General features: G+C 36.5%; 1 long non-coding RNA gene across 1 annotated transcript in view; it reads left to right on the top strand.

Annotated features, from left to right (window-relative positions):
• LOC137496322 (uncharacterized) overlaps positions 1-12,482 on the top strand; it is a 118,093-nt gene extending 105,611 nt beyond the window's left edge. Inside the window, exon 4 of the long non-coding RNA XR_011016522.2 lies at positions 11,391-12,482. This is a non-coding gene — a long non-coding RNA (uncharacterized lncRNA). The remainder of the gene's footprint in view (positions 1-11,390) is intronic.
• Positions 12,483-20,953: the final 8,471 nt, after the last annotated feature.

Below are 20,953 nucleotides of genomic sequence, written 5' to 3'. Positions count from 1 at the left end.
TTAGACTTTTAAAACTCTTTGCAGGCTGACACCTGTAGCCTACATAAAAATGCATGAAATGCACCCCCTCTGAAATATGCCTCTATTAACTGAAATTGATACAGTCTTCTAATAACACAGTTAACCCTTGCCTTACAGAAGACTGAGAGTCCTAATTAAAGGCTATGAAAGGGGTGCATTTTCCCGCAGGGGTGCATTTCTCAGCACAACACAACGCATAAGTGGCGTGTGAGCTGCGCATATTTTTTTTGACATGAATGTTTACAAATGGGAGTCATACCCGGAGCGGGAACGCAAGCAGCTCGTCAGCGCAAGTAGGAGCAACGCGAGAGGCGCGCGGGCATGCCATCTCCGCGCATGCGTCTGTTTGTTTTTGAGTACATGGCTTTCACCAGCCTTGATTCTATTACACACAGAGAATAACATCTTTATATAACGAATAAAAAAAAGTCTTTAAAACCGTCTTGATTTAAAGGGTCACGAAACACCAAAACACATTTTTTGAGCTGTCGTATATGTGTCCCACACTGCTAAAAACACTATTAGGACACCTATATTTCACTAGAAAGTGTAAATTGGTTGTTTTTGCGTTATTTCAAGCAAATTCGTACTTCCGGTTTGAAACGAATTTTTGAAGCTGCGTCACGGTCATGACATAATAGCGTGTATTCCAGCGTGCAGACTGGACGTCTGTGCCAGAGTGTGTCTTATTGCGTCTTACAGTGTGCTGCATTAATGCATGAGTAAAGCTTGGTTCAAACCAATCAGCGCGCTCTATTGTGCAACTTCATTAATATTCATTACTGTCACAGTGTTTACACCACAAAGACGCCACGTTGTGTTGGCAAAACAAGCGTGAAGTGTTGCTTTTATAGTTTGCTGCAGTGAAGTTTTGTTTTCATTTTCTCTCTGTGAGAGCGCAGCTGGAGTCATGTGTGGATTAACAGTGTACGCGACGCTCGACAACAATAACTTACGTGTCTAAGAAGGATTATTGTTTACCTGAGAGCTGTTCTCATCTGCAAACGCTGAGATCTGGATTCGCTTGTAGTGTTCTCTTAATAAAGACGCGGCTCTAGTTGCTGGTGATTGTCCTGTCTCTACAGATTTGGTAAGTGAGCGACCAGTGCTCTTTGTTTATTCAGTTTGTTCGTATCGAATTAAGTTAACTATTGCACTGAGTGCAGAAATGTTAGCACCGCATTTTGTGACCGGAATAACACACACGGATTTCTGACGCTGCCTGCCGTGTGCATCTAAGTTTCCGGGAAATGCAGAGTTTTTTTCCTCTCATTCGCCGTGCGGTATCAAACATTGCATGAAAAATACACGCTTGCAGCAGTTCCTCGAATCAAATATCTCGTTTGTCGCGAGAGGCATGAATGAATTCCCTGAATAAAAGAGCCAAACTGCAGTTAAAGTCCACCATTTAATAATCTGGCAAATAATTCGACTACAGATGTACATGTAGGTTAAACACCATCACTTTCTCCTGTGTGTTTGTTTGTGTGTGTGTGTGTGTGTATTTTGACTCTGAAACTCGCGCGTGCACAAATAGACACTCCCACACCCTCCCACTTTAGTTCCTCCGACACTCCCCCCTGAACAGAGCTGGACACGCCCACTTTTCTGACTTTTTCCAAAGTAGAGGTGTGAAAACACCCTGCTGAAACGAGGGGGTTTCATGGCCCTTTAAGTCAGTGGTTCTCAAACTTTTTTCCTAAGTATTCCTAGCAAATCTAATAAATGTTGGAGACATACTCGGTACATAAACGCACTAAATCACACTTCAGCCGCGTTTATTTGAGGGTGCGCAAGAAAATCTGCTCTTGAGCAGCCTATATTTGAGGGCGCGCAAGAAGTTTTGCGCATGAACAGAGGAAATCGGTGCTCAAGCAGAGATTGACATGCTCGTAGGCTATTACATGAACGCGATCTCGACTTAATACTGCGCCCATGACATTTGTCAATAAAATAACGCCACGTGTAGAGGTAGATCTGTGTAAAGTTGCCAACAGAGTCTGCCGCCACACCTGGACAAAATCCTAGAGGAAACACTGTATTGCATTAAATTTCACTGTGACGTTTGATGCCTATCTTGTCCTCTACTTGTTTAATTACATTCCCATAACATTTACAAAACGATCAAATGAAACTTTCGCTCAACGTTTGCATTCATAAAAACAGAGGAAGCTTTGAATGTTCTGACGTTTTCATAATACAATTCGAAGCATAAGCGAAACGCGCTCTGAAACGTACAGTATTTTTATTAGCCGGGATTCTCCTGTATCTGTTATTGGAGTCACATCCGTAGCAGACGAAGGGAATCGCATGAAAAAGCAGTTTCTCACTCTTGAGGAAAAACATTACACGGAAAGTTAAGTTGGCCTGCGCTGTGAAATGACTCCTGTTCTCTCTCTCTCTCTCTCACACACACACTCACTTGTCTGTCAGAAAGAGGCCAATTTGAGCTGGTGAAATAGAGCGGGTGAGTGTGGCATCTGTATCTGCAGGTCAATTGAAATGGAGTCCTCACCCTTGTGGCGCTGCAGAAATGAAGGAGTTTTGGGTGTGTGGGACGTGGAGGATTCGGGTTAATGGGAGACTTTACTCTCCGTCTTCATGACTGATGCCGCTTTCTGTCACAGTGTTGTTTTCCAGTCAAATGTATGACATTATACAGAAGAGCTGGAGTTAGATGGAGATATTGGAATCTGGCCAGGTCAATTTCAGATATCAGACTGACTCTCTCTCTCTCTCTCTCTCTCTCTCTCTGTCTCTCTCTCTCTCTCTCTCTCTCTCTCTCATGTATTTATTTTCCTTTGGCTTAGTGTCTTATTTATCAGGGGTCACCACAGTGGAATGAACTGCCAGCTACTCTGGCATATGTTTTTACACCGCAGATGTCCTTATATTATACACAATATTAAAATCATAAAATAATATTACATAATAATACGTAAAAATATTCATAATCAACATTTAATGGTTCAAATAAATACAATTTATTTATAAAACCAATTCAAATTTGACAAGAAAATGGCGGTTCATTCCGCTGTGGCGTCCCCATATTAATAAAGGGACTAAGACGAAAATAAAGTGAATGAATTAATGAAAAAAAAAACTTCAGACATTTAATTTAAATAGCATTGAAAATGACATCAAGAAAATATCAAGAAAATGACATTGTAAAAAAGATAGAATAAGGCAGCACAGTGGCGCACAACCACCTCACAGCAAGAAGATCGCTGGTTCGAGCCCCAGCTGGGTCATTTGGCATTTCTGTGTGGAGTTTGCATGTTCTCCCCGTGATGGTGTGGGTTTCCTCCGGGTGCTCCGGTTTCCCCCACAGTCCAAACACATGAGATGTAGGGGAATTAGAGGAACTAAATTGGCTGTAGTGTATGTGAGTGTGTGGGTGTTTTCCACAGTTGGGTTGCAGCTGGAAGGGCATCCACTGCCTTAAACATGTGCTGGATAAGTTGACGGTTCATTCAGTTGTGGCGACACCTGAATAATAAAGGAACTAAGCCGAAAAGAAAATGATTGAATGAATGAAAAGATAGAATTTTTAAAAAGTGTTAATAATCAACATTTTTATGATTCAATAAATAGAATTTAAATAACTATGAAAAAATATGAATACATTTCTATTTATAAAATTCCCCAGGTTTGTTTTTCAATTCAGATTTGCTTTATGGATTTGAAAAAAGTTACAATGTTTTGCCAAAGCATCAAACAGAACATTTGCAGAATAAAATACATAAATGACAAAATAATAATAATAATAATAATAATAATTTTTAAGAAAAAAAAGTCTACACCTGTCCAGCTGCTCGTTAAAGCAAATTTCTAATCAACCAATCATGTGACAGCAACTCTATGCATTTAGGCATGTAGACATGGTCGAGACGATCTTCTGCAGTTCAAAGCGAGCATCAGAATGAGAAGGAAAGGGGATTTAAGTGACTTTGAAAGTGGCATGGTTGTTGGTGCCAGACGGGCTGCTCTGAGTATTTCAGAAACTGCTGATCTACTGGGATTTTCACCCACAACCGTGTTTAGGGTTTACAGAGAATGGTCTGAAAAAGAGGAAATATCCAGTGAGCGGCAGTTCTGTGGGCGCAAATGCCTTATTGATGCCAGAGGTCAGAGGAGAATGGCCAGACTGGTTCTAGCTGATAGAAAGGCAACAGTAACTCAAATAAGCACTCGTTACAACCGAGCTCTGCAGAAGAGCATCTCTGAACACACAACACGTCCAACCATGAGGCGAATGGGCTACGGCAGCAGAAGAGCACAATATCATTACAATGTTAACTTTAATAAACAATGTTTTACATAAACACATACAGACTAAGGGTCACTGTGGTAGACAGTAGGGAAGCAAACAGTAACACACATAATAGTATTAGGAAAATAAATATAAGAAAATAAATTCTGTCTGTAAAATATTTTTCTCTCTGTCTCTCTCTCTTTCTCTCGGGGCAAATGCGAGACGATGGCTGATGATGATTTCAGTGACATTTCAGTGGAGAGCCTCGGCGTAACATTAAAGTGCCTCTCAGAGACAGATCTGTGCGAGCCGCGCGGCCAAATTCCATTTAGTTCAGAGAAAATGACAGTGATTCCCAGCAGACTGACGCTGGAGCTGGACTCGGCTTAGAGAAACTGACAGGAGTGTTTCCAAAAAAGTGATTTCAGAAGTGTGTTGGTCTCTGCGCCTCGATAGAGCTATCAGAAACGTCGAAAGCGTTTCTCCGCAGCGTCTCTGCTCTCCATACAGTCTCTCTCCGCCGGGAAAACGTCCGAAAAACTAGAGAATTAAACTGATTTTCATCATGTGTTGGAGAATGTTCTCTGTGTCTGGAGAAACCTGGAGAAGTCCTGCTTTGTTGACCTTTTCACTCACAGAAATCAGCATGCTGTCAGTTTTTTTTTTTTTTTGGCCTGTGCAGTGAGAATAGTGTGGCATTTCTTGTGGCTTGGCTTTAACGGTTAAAGTTACAATTCCCACTGAATAAATGAAAATGTGTAGAGTAAATGCAGCTTGGTCTACTCTGAGTTAAAGCTTCTGTCAGATGTATTACTGTACACACTGTAAAAGGTTTGATGTTGGCAAATAGTTTTAATGTTTTTGAAAGAAGCTTTAAAGTCGCATGATCATCCATCCATTCGTCAGTCCTTTCATCCATTGTACGTTCAATCACCCGTCTTTAGGAGTGTTTGTTCAATCATCTGACTGTTGTTCATTCAATCTGTCCATTGTTTAATAATCAGTCCGTCTGTTTTTGTTGTATTGTCCGTCTGTTATTTGTCCGTTGTTTGTTCAATCATCCATCCGTTGTTTGTTCAATTGTCTATCTGTTTTTTTAATCATCTGTTCGTTGTTCATTCAGTCATCCGTCCATTGTTAGTTCAATCCTCCGTCCATTGTTTTGTTCAATTGTCCATCTATTGTTTGTTCAATTGTCCACCTGTTTGTTTTCAATCATCCGTTCATTGTTTGTTCAATGATTTATCAATTGTTTCTTCAACTACCCATCTGTTGTTTGTTCAATCATCCATCCATTTGTTTTTCAATTATCTGTCCATTGTTCGTTCAATCTGTTCATTGTTCAATAATCAGTCTGTCTGTTTTTGTTCAATTGTCCCATCCATTTGTTTTTTAATCATACGTCCATTGTTTATTCAATAATCTGCCCGTTTATTTAATCATCCGTCTATTATTTGTTCAATCATCAGTGTTGTTTGTTAAATTTTCTGTTCATTAGTTTGTTCAATCACCCATCCATTCATTTGTTCAACTGACTGTCTGTTGTTTAAATCAATGGTTGTCCATCTGGTTGTTTTTCAATAATCTGTTCATTGTTTGTTCAATCATCTGTCTGTTGTTTGCTCAATCATCCATCTGTTGTTTGTTCAATCATCCATCCATTGTTTGTTCAATCATCAATCCATTATTCGTTTAATCGTCCATCCGTTGTTTTTCCAATTGTTCATCTTTTGTTTGTTCAATTGTCCATCTGTTTGTTTTTAAATCATCTGTCTGTTGTTCGTTCAGTCATCCGTCCATTGTTCGTTCAATCATCCGTTCATTGTTTGTTCAAAGATTTATCAATTGTTTCTTCAACTATCCATCTGTTGTTTGTTCAATCATCCATCCATTTGTTTTTCAATTATCTGTCCATTGTTCGTTCAATCTGTTTATTGTTCAATAATCAGTCCATCTGTTTTTGTTCAATCCTCCGTCTGTTATTTGTCCGTTGTTTGTTGAATCCATCCATTACTCGTTGAATCCTCCATCTGTTGTTTTTTCAATTGTTCAACTGTTGTTTTTTCAGTTGTCCATCTGTTTGTTTTTCAATCATCTGTTTGTTTCTCCTTCAGTCATCTGTCCAATGTTCATTCAATCCTTCGTCCATTGTTTTTCAATTGTCCATCTGTTGTTTGTTCAACCGTCTATCTGTTTTTTTAATCACCTGTTTGTTGTTCGTTCAGTCATCCGTCCATGTTTCGTTTAATCCTCCGTCCATTGTTTTTTTCAATTGTCCATCTGTTGTTTGTTTAATTATCCACCTGTTTGTTTTTAATCATCAGTTCATTGTTTGTTCAATGATTTATCAATTATTTCTTCAACTATCTATCTGTTGTTTGTTCAGTCATCCATCCATTGTTTGTTCAATCATCAATCCATTATTCGTTCAATTGTCCATCTGTTGTTTTTCCAATTGTTCATCTTTTGTTTGTTCAATTGTCCATCTGTTTGTTTTTAAATCATCTGTCTGTTGTTCGTTCAGTCATCCGTCCATTGTTCGTTCAATCCTCCGTCCATTGTTTTTTCAATCGTCCATCTGTTGTTTGTTCAATTGTCCGTCTGTTTGTTTTCAATCATCCGTTCATTGTTTGTTCAAAGATTTATCAATTGTTTCTTCAACTATCCATCTGTTGTTTGTTCAATCATCCATCCATTTGTTTTTCAATTATATGTCCATTGTTCGTTCAATCTGTTTATTGTTCAATAATCAGTCCGTCTGTTTTTGTTCAATCGTCCGTCTGTTATTTGTCCGTTGTTTGTTCAATCATCCATCCATTACTCATTGAATCCTCCATCTGTTGTTGTTTCAATTGTTCAACTGTTGTTTTTTCAGTTGTCCATCTGTTTGTTTTTCAGTCATCTGTTTGTTGCTCCTTCAGTCATTCAGCCATTGTTCGTTCAATCCTTTGTCCATTGTTTTATTCAATTGTCCATCTGTTGTTTGTTTAATTATCCACCTGTTTGTTTTTAATCATCCGTTCATTGTTTGTTCAATGATTTATCAATTGTTTCTTCAACTGTCCATCTGTTGTTTGTTCAATCATCCATCCATTTGTTTTTCAACCATCTGTCCATTGTTCGTTCAATCTGTCCATTGTTTAATAATCAGTCCGTCTGTTTTTGTTTAATCGTCCATCTGTTTTTTGTTTAATTGTCCGTCTGTTATTTGTCCGTTGTTTGTTCAATCATCCATCCATTATTCGTTCAATCATTCATCCATTGTTTGTTCAATTGTCTATCTGTTTTTTTAATCATCTGTTTGTTGTTCATTCAGTCATCCGTCCGTTGTTTGTTCAATCGTCCATCTGTTTGTTTTCAATCATCCGTTCAATGTTCGTTGAATGATTTATCAATTGTTTCTTCAACTGTCCATCTGTTGTTTGTTCAACCATCCATCGTTTTTTTCAATCATCTGTTAATTGTTTGTTCAATGATCCATCCATTGTTTGTTCAATCGTCCATCCATTGTTTGTTCCATCATCTGTCCATTTGTTTTTCAATCATCCGACCATTGTTCATTCAATCATTTGTCCATTGTTTTTTCAATAGTCCATCTGTTGTTTTATCGTCAATCTGTTTATTTTAAATCATTTCAATGTTCAATGTTTGTTCAGTAATTCAACTATTGTTTCTTTAATCATCCATCTGTTGTTTGTTCAATCATCTGTTCATTTGTTGTTAAATTATCTGTTCATTGTTTGTTCAATTATTCATCTATTGTTGGTTTAATCATTCATTCGTTGTTTGTTCATCATCTGTCCATTTGTTTTTCAATCATTTGTTTGTTGTTCATTCAATCTTTCGACCGTTGTTCATTATATCATCTGTCCATTGTTTTTTAGTAGTCCTTCCATTGTTTGTTCAATTGTCCCATCCATTTGTTTTTTAATCATACGTTCATTGTTTATTCAATCATCTGTCTGTTTATTCAATCATCCGTCTATTATTTGTTCAATCATCAGTGTTGTTTGCTAAATTTTCTGTCAATTAGTTTGTTCAATCAGCCATCCATTCATTTGTTCAACCGTCTATCTGTTGTTTAAATCAATGGTTGTCCATCTGGTTGTTTTTCAATAATCTGTTCATTGTTTGTTCAATTATCCGTCTATTGTTTGTTCAATCATCTGTCCATTGTTTGCTCAATCGTCCATCCGTTGTTTGTTCCATAGTCTGTCCATTTGTTTTTCAGTCATCTGTTTGATGCTTATTTAATCATCCGTCCGTTGTTTATTTAGTTTTCTGGCTATTGTTTTATAAAACTTCCACCTGTTGTTTGTTCGATTGTCTGTCCATTGATTGTTCCATCATTCCTTTGTTGTTTATTATGTCGGTTGTTTGTTCAATCATCTGTCTTTTGTTTGTTCAATTATCTGTTCAATCATCTTTTTGTTGTTTGTTCAATCATCCGTCTGTTGTTTGTTCAATTGTCCATCCATTTGTTCAATCACTTGTTTGTTGTTTAAAACGTCCATTCATTTGTTTTTCAATCATCCGTCCGTTGTTTGTTCAATGATTTGTCGTCAATGTTTGTTCATTCAACTGTCTGTTGTTAGTTCAGTCTTCTGTCCATTAGTTTGTTCAATCATCCATCCATTGTTTGTTCAATGATTCATCTGTTAATTTGTTTAATCATCCATCTGTTGTTTAAGCATCTTGTTCAATCATCCATCCATTCCTTTGTACAGTCATTTGTTCATTGTTTGTTCAATGTTCCATTTGTTTACTTGTTCAATCATCTATTTGTTGTTTGTTCAATCATTATTTCATTTGTTCAATCATCTGTCTGTCATTCATACTCATCTCTTTCAGTCAGTCATTAGTTTGTTTAATCATTTGTTTTTGCTTAATCATTAGTTTGTTCAATTATTTGTTCGTTTGCTCAGTCGTCAGTCTGTCCTTTATACCCATCTCTTTCAATCAGTTTTGAGTTTGTTCAATCATCTTTCTGTCCTTTTATACCCATCTCTTTCAATCAGTCTTGAGTTTGTTCAATCATTTGTTAATTTGTTCAATCATTTGTTTAATCGTTTGTTGAATCATTTGTTTAAGGTTAGTCAGATCTGAGTGGCTGTTGCTCAGTGTAATTCAGATAAACTCATGATGTACACATATAGTTCTGTCCTCTCAGTCTCCCGATCACACGAGTCTCGATGAGGTGGATATTGTGGCGCTGAAGGCTAAACTCGATATCTTTATACTCGTCTCTTTCTCCCCCGGAGCCGAATAGTGAATGTCAATCACAGACTCCACCAACCAAAACCTCTGCCCTGCACATGTCACCGGGGGCCATTCACCAGCTCGCCTCTTATTGGCTTCTCTTATCTCCACAGTCCAGCGAGGAATCAAGTTTCATTTGTTATGCATTTTCTTTTTTTCTCCTCCTGAATGCCGTGAGCAGCGGTGCCTAAAGCCCATTCGCTTTCTGCTTGGTGCACTGCAAAAAATGCATTTCCTACTTAAGAGTTTTGTCTTGTTTCTAGTCCATTCTTAAATCAAGAATAATTGTATATGCGAGTAACTTATAGTTTTATTTTCAGAAATGAGAACTCCATTTTAAGCGAGTAATCAAGATAAATATTCTGCCAGTGAGGCAGGTAAAATTTGTTTTATTTATTTTAAATCATTGCCAAGATTATTTTACTTACCCCAATGGGAGATTGTTTAGCTTGTTTTTAGGAAAAACCGTAACACTTCAGTTTGAAGGATCATTCAGAATGAGTTAGTAAATGATTAATAAACTATTGAAATCAACGTCTATATGTCTTATTATTCAGGCATATATTAATGGTTACTATCTATGTTAATAAATGAAAATAAAATTAACTCAACTTCATGCAGTTTTGTGACCTAATCTAAAGTGTGGATTATTCACGCTTTATAAATCCCTTATAAATGACTATTAAAGGCTCAGAATCAAATGAACAGTAATCCTTGCAATCTTTTCTAAAAAGTAAAATTACTGTAAAGTTTAAACATTGCTGAATAACAGGAGTGTCAAAATACAACAACAATATAAAAATAATTTAAGAATATAATAAGATGCAATGTTTAAACTCTATAGTGCTTTGATTTTAGGTAAGGTTGCAAATATTTCTTTTTCATTTGAAGTACAGTTTCATTTGTGTATCTTTAAATGAAGAGAAATAAATAATGTCATTTTTCCTGTTTAGAACTTAACAGAGCCTTTATTTGTTGTTTATAAGGGATTTATAAAGCATGAATAGTCCTCACTTTAGATTAGATCAGAAAACTAGATGAAGTTGAGTTAATAAATCATTATTAACATATATAGTAACCATTAATATATGCCTGAATAATAAAACATATAAACATTGATTTCAATAGTTTATTAATCATTTACTAACTCATTCTGAATGATCCTAAAAACACTCAACTACTCTTCAATACAAATGGTTTGAAAAAATAATACAATGCTTAATATAGTAATGAAAAATAAATCATTAACTAAGTATGAAAATACAATTATTAAGCACATTATATAGGTGCTTATAAGTCAAGAATAGAGCATTAGTAGCTGCAGTTATAAACTGCTTACTAACACTTATTAATGTAGAGTTAATGCTTAACAGATCATGAATTCTCTATTTGCTAATGATTAATAAATGATTTATAGTGTGTAGTTATTATAAAGTGTTACCGCATTTTCTAGACCAGTGAAAAGTATAGTTTTATTTCCAGAAAAAGTCAATTTTAAGCAGGTTATTCCTTAAAACAAGTTTAATATTCTGTTAATGTTTTGCTAATAGCATGAAATGTGAATTTAAAATAAATCTCGAGCTTAAAAATTCTCTCAATTTTGACTTCTTATTTTTGAAAATAAAACAATATGTTGTCCTGGTCTATAAAATGACATCTCGTCTCCAGTTTTTGTCTAATTTCTAGTCCAGAAATTAATGTAGGAAATGCATTTTTCCCACAGTGTAATGACAACACGAACAGCTCACAAATGTTCAGGAAGTAAGCATGAGTGGAGGAAATGAGCAAAAAAAAATGAAATTACACTGATGAATACTGACTTACACGCAGCTATCGCTCTTCATTTTGTCACCAGATATGAGTTTTCTTGGTTCTGGGGAGCGATGATGATGATGATGTGCAGGCGTCCCAGACTGTGGACTCTCCCCAAACATCTCTTATGGATATCAGGGGATCGGATATCCTACATTTGCCCATGAAGGCCGAACATTGCAGATAGGCTCTTTCTTAATTTCCTTTAAATTCTTCTTTGTGATGAATGTGGGTCATATTTCTGGCGTTTCACGTCCTCTCCGGACACATAAAGTAGATTTGAGTTGAAACCCGACGCTGGACTCCTGAGGAACCCGATATTGATGAGTTCAACTGGACGCATCCGTCCTGATTACAGGCTCCAGGCCTCTCATTACAGCTCGTGTGAACTCAGGCTATAGAATAAATGGGATATTTATAAACTTATTATCTTGTATGTAGAATAAACTTCATATCTGAGTTACAAAACCAAAGTTTCATGTCGGCTAATCGCTTGTGTATTACTTCTCTTTTAATAGTTACTTATATTGTTTATATTAGCCTACGTTTAATAGTGACTAATGATTTCCTAATTATTGATGTGACTGTAGTTAATGTATTTATTTTATTGGTCAATCTTTTCCCTCTGGCTGTTGTCTATATCTTGAATTTTGATTTTACTATTCACTTTTATAAGTATAATTCACTTCTATATTGAACCCAGGGAAAGGCTGGTTTATACTTCTGCGTCTGCGTCGACCCATGTTGGCTGCCTTGCGCGTAGCTGTGCATTTATACTTCTGTGCACTGCTTGTGTTGCTCTGCAGTAACACTTTTGAAACGCTAGCTTGCAGTAGGTGTTTATGTTCCTCTGTGTCAAGTTTCTGTGCTGGTGTTTTGTTTTTTATAAATGCTACTATTACGCCCCAAGTCTAGGGGAAACAAAAAGGGCATAATAAACGAAGAACTAACAAATGTGTTGGGGTGGTGGATTTCCTAAACTAAACAAAACTTAAAGCAAAAGATTCCCTTCGGTCGACAACCAACCTTACACACTCAATTAAGAGTATATATGAAGATATTTATTATAGAAAAATAGGGTTTATATAAATGAGCATTTCGTCAGGGTGACCACAGGCCAAAATAACAAACAAAAGAATCTATAAAATAAATCCACTAAATTACCTATTACTATTTAAATAAAAATACAAGAATCTTACCTGACTCCCTAATATAAACAAGTCAAAAGTAATCAAATAAATAGGCAGGTCACCCCTACACACACAAACTCTTAATAAATATTCAAGCATAGGATGGTCATCAATACAAAATTGATTATTGTTGGTCGTCGGCCGAAGGGATGAGAGAAACCCAGGAGCTCCACTCCAAACACCGAACGCAGCAGAAATGAGCTCTCCGATTCCTGCCGGAAGCTCCGTTTTATACAGGCCTCGTAGACCAGCAGCCAATCAGAGCAGAATCACGCCGGCGTGGGAGCCTATAAGACAACAGAAAAACAGCAAGGAGGCGGGACAAAAGAAAAAGAGTACAAACCGCAATAATAAACAAATAAATAAACTTCAGTCGTAACACTACCTTATTGTAAAAGTAGCTAAAACTCACTCATTCAGAGGAGGGAACCGGCAGACGTGCAACAACACAACAACAACAAAACAACAGTTTCCATCTGGAGCTCCTTCACGCAACTCATCACCAAGGTTATAATAGTTATTTATTAGAAAATAAAACTAAAATGAAAAATAATTGTCATTAACTAACAAAAATTAGAGTTTTTTTAAATAACTAGATCTAACTAAACATGTATTGTCTACATACAAACTGACTAAAATTATAGCAAAAACCTCCTTCGTTTTCATGTTTGTAAATGTATTTAATACATAATCTTTCTGTGAGCCATTTAAAAGTAAATCTAATTCGCGCTGCAGGTGTTTGACCCTATCGCACCTCAGAGTCTGTAATCCTGCCAGATCAAGCCGGCTCTCCTCCAGTCAGTCCTTACTGTTGCTCCCGCCAAGGTTATTATAGTTAACGAAAACTAACGAAAAAACGAAAACTAAAATGTAAAATAATAGTCGTTAACTGAAATAAAAATAAAAACGAGAGTTTTTTCAAAAACTAGAACTAACTGAAACTGTATTGTGTACATACAAAACTAACTGAAACTAACTAAAACGATAGCAAAAACCTCCTTCGTTTTCGTATTTGTTAATATATTTAAGAAATAATCTTACTGTAAGCCTTTTAGAAGTAAATATAATCCGCGCTGCAGGTGTTTGTGTTTGACCCTTTCGTACCTCAGAGTATCCTGCTGCCATTGGCCAGATCGAGCCGGCTCTCCTCCAGTCATCCTCGCTGTTGCTCCCGCGACAATAACAATGAGTTGGCATGACAGCAGCACGGTGACAGCATTAAATAAAGAGACTTAAAAGTATTACTTTAACACGTTTGTGCCCAATAATGGGTTTTATTTCTGTATCGCGTTCGCGAACGAATCTTTTTAACCGAATCTTCTAAGTGAACCGGTTGAACTAGTTCACCAAATCGAACTGAATCATTTGAAACGATTCGCGTCTCCAGTAAGCACTTATCCACTAACTACTTGCTTTATAACAAGCCTAATACCCCCTCTGACTCTAAATAATCCAATATTTACTCTCATTCAGTTATTAGAACAGCAACGTTACATTGAGAAGCGGTAAACTGTTAATACTGCGCATGCGTGATTCATTGAACCAAACAAAAACCAGTATAGCGCTCAGCCTACTGTGTGACTGAACTGAATCACTGAACTGAACTGGAACAACTGCAGTGCGGGTGAACCGAGGGCTTAAATGAGAGGATCTGATGAAAAACGTAAGTTTATTTCATAACAGACAATCGTAATGGAATTTAAATAAGTGAATCATGCTTCAGTTGGGTTGCAAAACTTTACTGTAAGACTTTTCTGATAATTTTAACTGACTTAAAGTACTATTGCTGACTATATAATGTTGAGTCCTAACATCCGCGTTAAAAATCTGAGTTTCCCATCACCAGGCCCGGATTAATAATTTAGCATAATGTCCTAAAGCCCCCCTATAGCCGCACCCTAAAGTTGATTTAAAGAATAAGATTAATATTAATAATATATTAATATAATATTTGTTCAATAAAATAATTTATAATGTATTGCCCACATTTTTTAAATAATTGATATACAGTACATATATTTCTAGTCTACCAAGATTTAACTTATTTTTAAAGCATTTAATTTAAAAAATATATATACTAATAGCCTACAACTATGGGATATTAATGGATTTAATATACTTGTTCAAGTTCACTGAAGCAGAACTAAAATGTATATTTAAGGGTATTTTTAATGTATAACTTCTACAAACTTATAATGCACATGATTTGGATAACACCTCTCCAATACAGTTCTAGGAATCTGAGTCCTCCATAATACACACACTTATTAATGATTCCCACTTGTCTTTCTGGTGATGAAAAGTAGACAAAATCTAAGTGTGGACGGGCCTCTGGGCCTGTGCCCATAATGACCAGAGGTTAATCCGGCCCTGTCCATCACTACAGTGTGTCTAACCTGAGGATGGTAGATGGTTGTGGTAGATGATAGTGATAGATAAACTAAAACTAAGACATTTTTAAAATATAGAAACTAATAAAAACTAGGAAATCTACCTCTAAAACTAATTAAAAATAACTGAATTTGAAAATAAAAAGTCAAAACAAAATAGAAACTAAAACTATTATAACCTTGGCTCCCGCGACACAAACAACGAGTGGACATGACGGCAGTGCGGTGACAGCATTATAGGCACTTTAAACTATTGCTTTAACACATTTGTGTCCAATAATGGGTTTTATTTCTGTATCGCGATTGCGAACAAATCTTTTAACCGGATCTTCTAAGTGAACCGCTTTAACTAGTTCACCAAAACGAACTGAATCATTTGAAACGATTTGCGTCTCCAGTGGGCACTTATCCACAAACTACTTGCTTTTTATCAAGCCTAATGCCCACATCTGACTCTAATATAAACCCTTATTCAGTTATTAGAACAGCAACGTAACACTGAGATCAAATTTGAGAAGCGATGAACCGATAATACTGCGCATGCGTGACTCAGTGAACCAAACACAAACAGCACATGACAGCCTGCTGTGAGTGAACTAAACGTGAACAACTGCACCGCGGGTAAACTGGGGGCTTAAATGAGAGGATCTGGTGAAAAACGTAAGTTTATTTTATAACAGAAAATCGCAATGGAATTTAAGTAAGTGAATCATGCTTTAGTTGGGTTGCTAAACTTTACTGTAAGACATTTTTCAGGTCATAACTGACTGAAATTACTATTGCTCACTACATAATTTTGGTATGTTGAGTCCAAACATCCGCGTTAAATATCTGAACTTCCCATCACTACTGTGTATCTAACCTCGGAAGCAGCCTTGCACACATATTGTATTTAAAGCCTGGTTTATACTTCTGCGTCAAGTGACCGGCGTAACCCACGGCGCATGCAACGCGCGCAGCTGTGCATTTATACTTCTGCGCGCTGTCTCTGTTGGTCTGCATTAACACTTCCGAAACGCTAGTTGGCAGTGAGGTGTAAATGTTCCTCTGTGTCGAGTTTTTTCGCTGCTGTTTTGCTTTTCCTGAACACTTCCTGGATGTACAAGTGCCTCAAACTCGCTCATTTTGATGCAGGAACCGGCGGACGTGCAGCAACTTTAACTATGAGGTAAAAACAAAACAAAACTTTCCATCAGGAGCTCCTTCATGGGACTCCACACTTGTAAACAATCGCTCCATGAGGCTCGCACCATTCGCGCGGCTCTCGGTCCCGCCCAGACTCGTCAGCGCTAACAAGCCGACCAATCACAGAGCTTGCGCTACGCATCGTTGCGACGTGTAGTTAAATTTTTTAAGAGGTGCAGGTCAGCGACGCCGATGGCCACAGCGAAGGGCTATGCGTCAGCGCCGTAGCATACGCGTGCGTTTGACGCAGAAGTATAAATCAGCCTTTAGGCTGCCTTCTTGTGGGCTGTTGTATTTGAATTTGAGGATAGGTAGATTGTGTGTAAAGTGTTGGAATATCAAGCCAATTCCATTCGTGTTCAATAAGAAAAGGTCAGGAAGAGGGTTTTCTTCAATGCCAAAAGTGTTAGTAATTTATTGGACACAAGTGAATAATTCGATGACAGAGCTCTGGGTTACGTTACCCCAATGCGATACAAGAATTACATTCAAGAGGTTCGCAACTAACATACATTTCCCAACATTAAGCAAATTACACCTAAGAGAGATGAGCTTAATGTTTTTTTACTTTTAATAATTCCAATTTTGAATGTTAGCATGTTCTAAATGAATAGGGCATAGGGGGGATAAGTGGGAATAGAACACAGCCAGGAACTATGTTTCTAACTACAGCTCCAGAGGTGTGGTTGTGAGTGCTCAAGTTTGCGACGCAGATTGCGAATGTTCGTTAGAGCGACGGATTTGGGAAACGGCAAATCAACAAACTATGTTTATAACGACGGAACTTGCGACCTTAGTTGGCTAACCATGGTTTTGGGAAACGCACCCCTGATCTCTAGTCGGTTGCTCTACCAAGGAAGCTGTGTGTGAGGATTACCTGCACAGCTCTTCACTAGCTGGCCTCTGCAACATAAGCCAAAGGCAAACGAATGAATGAATGAATAAATGAAAGAATAAACTAATGAATAAACGAACGAATGAACGAACAAACGAACGAATGAATGTACGAACTGAATAAATTAATTAATGAATGAATGAATAAACAAAGGAATGAACGAACGAACGAACAAATGAATGAACGAACGAATACGAATGAATGTACGAACTGAATGAATGATCGAATGAATGAATGAATGAATGAATGAATGAATTAACGAACAAATGAATGAATGAATTAAAAATCTCTCTGTTACACAGAAACTGGAGTAAAATATAAAAGAATAGAAATTGAACAGAAGGGCTAATAATTCTGACTTCAACTCCGTTTCACAGGAGGTCTTCAACCATAAATGTAATCACTTTTGTGAATGTAGTTTGTTCCAGACACAAAACTCAACATCTCATTTTTGATCTATAAATTCAAGCTGAAAAAGTCCCAAAGACTGCGTCATACGTCATACGGGTGTGAAAGGACACAATGGCGGATAAATGATGGCAGTGTCTGAACTCTTCCTCTACACTGAGCTGGAGAAACATCAACACTCCAGGCGTTCGCTGTAATTATTCCCAGATCCGCAAACGTTCTGCAGTAAAGGATTGTTGTTTTTCGAGTGTGGGAGTTTTCTCTGCTGCCGTTATCTCACAGATTGGGTTTTTGGCAGCTTCAACTTCTCCAGTGCCTTTAAAAGCGTTGGGTTGATTTATAGTTTGGATATCTCTGCTTTTGTGTTATCAAAGAGCAGGAGACACTCTTGATACCCACGTCTGTCCAAGATAAACATTCTACTGACGGACCCCTCTCAGATCTAATTAGCTGAATAATATTTGTGCTTTTGTAAGGCGGTGTGTGAACGCACTAGTCTGTGACCCGTTCTGGGTTACACACTTAAAGGGGTAGTTCACACAAAAATTCTAATTTACTTTGCAATTACTCTCCCTCAAGGCATTTTAAACCTTTATGAGTTTCTGTTGAACACAAATGGGGTACTTCAAAAGAGGGTAAAGGGGTAGTTCACACAAAAATTTAAATTTACTCTTTAATTACTTCCCTCAAGGGGAGAAGGCATCACGGTGGTGCAGTAGGTAGCACGATAACCTCACAGCAAACCCCTTTATAAATAGTCAAACACGTCATACCTTCGTTTTCTCTCAACTTCAGAGTCCCTCCACCACCCCAACTCCACCCTATTAAACCAGATACCTATTTAAATCTAAAGGGGTGAGCGTTTTGGACCAGGGCTAGACACTGCGCTCGGACCCTATCCCTCTTTATACTGATAAGGGGAATCACTTCAGTTAGTCTTCCCAAGCTCAGAGCCCTCTCCTCGGACAGCACGCCAAATACGCATATTGGATTCAGTCAAATATCTGTGAGTGATCTTGAAGATGTTCTCAGATGCTACTATTAATTTTCATTAAAACCACCTCAGTAATCTTTCACACAAACTTTTTAAAGCGACATTACAGTGTTTTGCTGGAAATGACACTGATACTGTGCGACAGCTATATTTTGTAATATTGATAGTAGTCTCACATTGATGACTATAAAATATTGAAATTATTTCACTAGTGCTTAATTAAGATACACTAATAGATACCAGATAAATAATATTTTAATATGTTATTTTCAATGTTGAAGTTTAAAATTCTGGGTGTGCGACAAGGTGAAAACAGTGATTTTGACACCTAAAAGGAGGTTGAATAATATAAAAAATATAAAATAGAAAGCTGGTAAATTTTTTAAAGTAGGTTTTGTTGTTAGTTTAACAAAGAGTTGAAGATTAGTGCTGTCAATCAATAAAATAAAAAAAAAAAACAAATTATTCACACTTTTTTTGAAAATTAATCGCGATTAATCACATTTACAAGACTGAAACTTGTCATTTTGGCTATTCAAATGTAAAATTAATGTAAACGCAAGACAAAAGACTATTTAAATTCAAAATGTAATTGTTTATTAGAATTTTTGTTTAACTTGTAACACAGATTTGACAGCCATATTTATTACAGAAATAAAAACACAGGCATGTTAATGCCATTTGAATTCCAAAACAATCAATGCCAATAAAGATATATATATATATATATATATATATATATATATATATATATATATATATATATATATATATATATATATATATATGTTGGATTATAAGTGCAAAAAAAATGCCAAAACATAGGCATTGCATATATGGAAAATGGAAAATAATAATAACAATAAAGTTTTGAATACAAACAATTGTACTCATTGTAAAGTTGTATTGCTGTGAGTTGAGAACATTAATTATATAGTAGAAACACTTTTGCTCAGTCCTCCTTTACATTCAGCCAGTTGTTAAAACAGTCTAGTCTATCGACATTATCGGGGGACAATGTGGACCTTTTCTTTTGAATGATGTGAGCTAAGAGTGCAACGCAATCTCACGGCAATTCGTAACTTTTTGATTTAGTGGCTACAGATGTTTATGCAGGTTTGTTGCTAAGAAAGACGCATTACGCATGCACGCACACACACACACACCGGGCGCAGGACAGAGCAGCCGGAGTGACTCCCTTCAAATTCAACACGCATAATCGCCTTCATCAAATCGGCTTGAATTAAGTATTCTAAAGTATGGCTGTATTTCAAAAGGATTCTGACACAACAACGCAAAGCATCCGCTTTACAAAAGGGGGAAACACGTCAAACTTAATAAAACATTAGAGGGCGCATGCTGAAAGACAGAGGAATGCGCTGACTTTGACAGCTCGCGACTCCATCTGGCACTTCATTTACATGTACACCAATACTCCATTTTTAATATGATTAAGAGACTCTTAAGAGTCGACCATGTAAGCACCGATTTTTGATTACCTTAAAGGACCACAGAGTCACAAAACGCGGAGGTTTCTCTTTCCGTTCGCAGAACAGAAGTCGAAAGTTAATAATAAACACCCGAAATTAGATGAAACTCTGGAGAAAACACTGGAGAGCCTGGTGATGCAACATTAATTATTTTATACTGAAACTGGCCTTCAAAAAGTGCAACTGCGTTAATTTCGTAAAAAAATTTTTACGCGTAATATATTTTTTAATAATTGCATGCGTTAACTCACTAATTTTGACAGCACTATTTTGGATATATGATCAAAGGACATAAAAGTGGCCGTAGTTGAAGAATTACCCTTATATTTAAATAAATGTAAACACAAACAATAAATACGTTTAAAATAAAGACTTTAACTGCTAAAATTGTATGTTTTTGTACGTGTTTATACACAAGAAATCATACTTTTGAAATCATCATTAATATTTGTGCATAATGCGATTAATCGCAGACAACCAATGTCATTAATTGCAATTTAAATCATAATAGGTTTAATAACTAACCTCTAATAACTGATTTATTTTTGCCATGATGAGAGCACATCATATTAGACTAGATATTCTTCAAGATAATAGTATTCAGCTTCTTGAAGAGACATTTAAAGGCTTAACTAGGGTAATTAGGGTAAAGTTAGGGTAATTAGGCAAGTTATTGTATAACAGTGGTTTGTTCTGGAGACAATCCAAAACTAATATTGCTGAAGGGGGTGAATAATATTGACCTTAAAATGATTTAAAAAATTAAGAACTGCTTTTATTCTAGCTGAAATAATACAAATAAGACTTTCTCAAAAAAAAAAAAAAAAAATAAAATATATATATATATATATATATATATATATATATATATATATATATATATATATATATATATATTAGGAAATACTGTGAGGAATTCCTGAATCTGGTAAACATCACTTGGAAAGTATTTGGAACAAAACAGGAGGGTGAATAATTCACATTCATCTGTATTTCACAGCTGCTCTCAGACCTCACGTGAGTCTGTCTGCCAAATGCCCACGCTGAGGAAGCA

This window comes from Danio rerio, chromosome 8 (assembly GCF_049306965.1).
Source record: "Danio rerio strain Tuebingen ecotype United States chromosome 8, GRCz12tu, whole genome shotgun sequence".
In the NCBI taxonomy this organism is placed as follows: Eukaryota; Metazoa; Chordata; class Actinopteri; order Cypriniformes; family Danionidae; genus Danio; species Danio rerio.
Note: the sequence above shows the minus strand (reverse complement) of the source record. Positions and strands in the feature narration are given on the sequence as shown.